The sequence below is a fragment of the Acipenser ruthenus genome, chromosome 54 (genome assembly GCF_902713425.1).
Source record: "Acipenser ruthenus chromosome 54, fAciRut3.2 maternal haplotype, whole genome shotgun sequence".
NCBI classification, from domain to species: domain Eukaryota; kingdom Metazoa; phylum Chordata; class Actinopteri; order Acipenseriformes; family Acipenseridae; genus Acipenser; species Acipenser ruthenus.
The window spans coordinates 720,115-725,354 of NC_081242.1; the positions used below are offsets into that span (position 1 = coordinate 720,115).

The 5,240-nt window shown below is 45.9% G+C and overlaps 1 pseudogene; it reads right to left on the minus strand.

Moving 5' to 3' along the window:
• Window positions 1-2,415: 2,415 nt before the first annotated feature.
• Window positions 2,416-5,240, minus strand: part of LOC117398290 (transforming growth factor beta-1-induced transcript 1 protein-like) — a 12,183-nt pseudogene continuing 9,358 nt past the window's right edge.

Here is a 5,240-nt window from a genome sequence, read left to right on the forward strand (position 1 = left end):
GTCAAACAGACCAGCGTTTCGACTCTAGTGCCTTCATCAGTGTTATTGAAACTAAACTGAGTCAAGCAGACCAGCGTTTGGACTCTAGTGCCTTCATCAGTGTTATTGAAACTAAACTGAGTCAAACAGACCAGCGTTTGGGCTCTAGTGCCTTCATCAGCGTTATTGAAACTAAACTGAGTCAAGCAGACCAGCGTTTGGACTCTAGTGCCTTCATCAGTGTTATTGAAACTAAACTGAGTCAAACAGACCAGCGTTTGGGCTCTAGTGCCTTCATCAGCGTTATTGAAACTATACTGAGTCAAGCAGACCAGCGTTTGGACTCTAGTGCCTTCATCAGTGTTACTGATACTAAACTGAGTCAAGCAGACCAGCGTTTGGGCTCTAGTGCCTTCATCAGCGTTATTGAAACTAAACTGAGTCAAGCAGACCAGCGTTTGGGCTCTAGTGCCTTCATCAGTGTTATTGAAACTAAACTGAGTCAAACAGACCAGCGTTTGGGCTCTAGTGCCTTCATCAGTGTTATTGAAACTAAACTGGTCAAGCAGACCAGCGTTTGGGCTCTAGTGCCTTCATCAGTGTTATTGAAACTAAACTGAGTCAATTTAAATCCTGGTCATTGCTAACAGCACTTTTTCATCTCCCTGTATTCAGAACTACAGCTCCCATCATCCTGCCCCCCCCCCCCCCCCCAAGTGTGGCGGCATGCTGGGAGTTGTAGTTTTTAAATCCAATTTCAGTCAAATTACTTTTATTCATCCAGGAGCCCTTTTTTTTTAATTTGTAATTTTTAAATGTGACTCAATAAAAAAATAAAACATTTGAAACTTTACCAAAACGCTTGTTTTGTATTTATTTATAATTATTATTATTAATTTTTTTTTTGGTGAGATTTCTTCTCCCCCTGGTGGACAAAAGAAATACAGTACAAATAAGATATATTTTTCTTTTTCATCCACTAGGGGGGGGGGGGGTAGCAGAGTCTAGCAGGGGAGGGGGGAGGAGGCTCCACTCTGCTGTATCTGATGCAGTTTATTTATATAGCGCCTTTCACAGCCTCCCAAAGCGCTTTACAGGTCGGTTGAAACAGAAAGGATTTCTACAGTATCAAGAAATAGTAACTCATGATTTTTTTGTAGCAGTGAAATAAAATAATTTTATTATATTCCTGATTCAATTTTAATGAAATAAAACAAAACTAAAAACAGATCAATAAAATATCTGAATATTAAAGCCACATAATAGCATAGAATATATAATAGTATATGATACTATATAATAGATAATTATTGAAATTCATTCATTGATAAGGTCCCCTCAGGTGCTGAATAGCTAGAAAACAATACTTATGCATTATTTAAAAAAACCTTTAAATTATAAACTTTATTTAATTATATTGCAGCTTGGTTCTAAACATTTTCAACCAACTAGTCTGTCTGTCTGTCTTTCTTTCTTTCTTTCCAAGATATTTTAGTGACAAAAAATGTCCCCAACAAAACGGACTGTAAGGGAAATGTGTGTGTGTTTAATAATTTCTATCTACTGCATTAAAGCACTACCATTTGTTTCATTTATAATAAAAAAATACAAAATACTTAATATATATATATATGTATATATAGCTCTGTGTGGAAATACTGACACCCAGTGGTCATTTGCAGACCCTGCAGGAATAGAAAATAATTTAACTGCACTTCACCCAGCAAGCCACCGTGTGTCAGTGTTGCTCTGTGTGGAACAATGGAAATGTAGGTCTTGTTGAGCAACAGTGACACACAGTGGTCGCTTCTTGTCAATGCAGGTATATCTTTGGGCTCATGATGTTTGATAATACTGAGGCTCTGGTCATTTAAAAAAAAAAATGATATTATTATTATTATTATTATTATTATTATTATTATTATTATTAATAGTAATAGTAATTAAAACAGAGTACTGCAAGTTCAGCACTGAGCCACTGGGTGTCAGTATTGCGCTGTCTGATATGTGCTTGTGATAATATGGCTTGTCTCCCTCTCCTCTCGCCTAATCTCCCCTGCCCCCTCTCTCTCCCTGCCCCTCTCTCCCTATCCGAAGAGCTTGATGAAGCAGGGGTGGCAGTAGAGCTTGTCTCCCGTCCCTTCTCCCTCCCCTCCCCGCACCCTTCCCCCTCTCTCTCCTCCTCAACCTCTCCCTGCCCCTCTCTCCCAATCCGAAGAGCTTGATGAAGCAGGGGTGGCAGTAGGGCTTGTCTCCCCTCCCCTCCCATCCCCCTTCTCCCTCCCCTCCCCTTTCTCCCTCCCCTCCCCTCACCCTTCTCCCTCTCCCTGCCCCTCTCTCCCTATCCGAAGAGCTTGATGAAACAGGGGTGGCAGTAAGGCTTGTCTCCCCTCCCCTCCCCTCACCCTTCTCCCTCCCCTCCCCTCCCCTCACCCTTCTCCCTCTCTCCCTCTCCCTGCCCCTCTCTCCCTATCCGAAGAGCTTGATGAAGCAGGGGTGGCAGTAGGGCTTCTCTCCCTGTTCTTTGAAGGTGTTCTTGTTGAGCTGTTTCAGGCAGAAGGCGCAGACAAAGTGCTCCGGGTGGAACTTGGCCCCCATGGCGGTGATGCAACGGCCGGTGATGGGACGCTCGCACGAGGAGCACAGCGACCCGCGGCTCCTGTGATAGTGCGTCTCGCACAGGGGCTGCCCCTCGTGCTCATAGAAACTGCCGTTCACGAAGGGGGTGTAGCACTCCTGCAGGGGAGAGAGGAGAGAAGAGGGAGGAGGGAGAGGGGAGAGGGAGGAGAGAGAGAGAGAGGAGGGAGAGGGAGAGGGAGAGAGGATAGGGGAGGAAAGAGAGAGGAGGGAGAGGGGAGAAGGGAGGGAGAGAGGAGAGGGGAGAAGAGAGGGGAGGGGAGGGAGAGGGGAGGAGAGAGAGAGGATGGAGAGGAGGGAGAGGGAGAGGGGAGGGAGAGGGAGAGAGGAGAAGGGAGGAGAGAGGGAGAGAGAGGGGATAGAGAGAAGGGAGAGGAGAGGGAGGGGAAACGCAATCAATGTAGTGTTTACAAAGGGTGTTTTAACAAACTCTCTCTGTCTGTGTGTCTCTTTCTCTCAGTCTGTCTGTGTGTCTGTGTGTCAGTGAGTCTTATGTCTGTGTGTCTCTCTCTCAGTCTGTATGTCCATGTCTCTCTCTCTCTCAGTCTGTATGTCCGTGTGTGTCTCTCTCTCTCTCTCAGTCTGTATGTCTGTGTGTCTCTCTCTCTCTCTCTGTCTGTATGTCCGTGTGTCTCTCTCTCTGTCTCAGTCTGTATGTCCGTGTGTCTCTCTCTCTGTCTCAGTCTGTATGTCCGTGTGTCTCTCTCTCTCTCTCTCAGTCTGTATGTCCGTGTGTCTCTCTCTCTCTCTGTCTCAGTCTGTATGTCCGTGTGTCTCTCTCTCTCTCTCTCTCTCAGTCTGTATGTCTGTGTGTCTCTCTCTCTCTGTCTCAGTCTGTATGTCCGTGTGTCTCTCTCTCTCTGTCTCAGTCTGTATGTCCGTGTGTCTCTCTCTTACCCTGCACACGAAGCACTCTGGGTGCCACAGCACGTTCAGAGCGGAGATGTAATTCTCCTGGATGGGCTTGGAGCAGCCGTGACAGCGAGAGGCGAACATGGAGAAGAAGTCCTGCTGACAATACTGCCTGCCGTCCCGCTCGTGAAACCCTGAGAGAGAAGAGAGAAATAACACAGCCTCAAACACACAGAGAGAGAAGAGAGAGAAATAACACAGCCTCAAACACACAGAGAGGAGAGAGAGAGAAATAACACAGCCTCAAACACAGAGAGAGAGGAGAGAGAAATAACACAGCCTCAAACACAGAGAGAGAGGAGAGAGAGAGAAATAACACAGCCTCAAACACAGAGAGAGAGGAGAGAGAAATAACACAGCCTCAAACACACAGAGAGGAGAGAGACAGAAATAACACAGCCTCGAACACACAGAGAGGAGAGAGAGAGAAATAACACAGCCTCAAACACAGAGAGAGAGGAGAGAGAAATAACACAGCCTCAAACACAGAGAGAGAGGAGAGAGAGAGAAATAACACAGCCTCGAACACACAGAGAGGAGAGAGACAGAAATAACACAGCCTCAAATACACAGAGAGGAGAGAGAGAGAGAAATAACACAGCCTCAACCACACAGAGAGAGAGGAGAGAGAGAAATAACACAGCCTCAAACACACAGAGAGAGAGAGAGAAATAACACAGCCTCAAACACACAGAGGAGAGAGAGAGAAATAACACAGCCTCAAACACACAGAGAGAGGAGAGAGAGAGAAATAACACAGCCTCAAACACACAGAGAGAGAGGAAGAGAGAGAAATAACACAGCCTCAAACACAGAGAGAGAGGAGAGAGAGAAATAACACAGCCTCAAACACACAGAGAGAGGAGAGAGAGAGAAATAACACAGCCTCAAACACAGAGAGAGGAGAGAGAGAAATAACACAGCCTCAAACACAGAGAGAGACAGACAGAAATAACACAGCCTCAAACACAGAGAGGAGAGATGGGAGAGGAGAGGGGGAGAGAGGGCGTGCGAGAGGAACACGGAGAAGAAATCTTGAAGTGAGTGAAACAGGAAGTAGGGGAGACAGGAAGTGACCTCACCCTCCTCTCCAAAGGGGCGCCCGCACTTCACACAGCAGAAATGTTCCGGGTGCCAGTTCTTATCCAGAGCAGTCACCATTTTCTGAGAAAATAAATAAGAATAACGTAGATAGCGTGAGACACACAGAGAGACACAGAGAGACACAGAGAGAGACACAGAGAGACACACAGAGAGAGACACAGAGAGACACACAGAGAGACACACAGAGAGACACAGAGAGAGACACAGAGAGACACAGAGAGAGACACAGAGAGACACAGAGAGACACACAGAGAGACACAGAGAGACACACAGAGAGACACAGAGAGAGACACAGAGAGAGACACACAGAGACACACAGAGAGAGACACACAGAGAGACCGCAGTCCTACCACCACACTGCACTGCAGAGCTGCTCACAGCCCCCACAAGAGAATCCCCTCAGTAGAATGGTACTGAAGCTCAGCCAAATAAGTCAAATTAATACCAGCGAGCTTCAGAACACCACCAACAAAAAACTCCCAGCACAAAAAATGAAACAAATTAATCTAAATTTGGAAAACAATTATAAAGTACATTGGAATAACGAAATTGAATCACACAATAAATTACAATGCTATCTGGCCCTAAAAAATAGAATTTACCCTGGC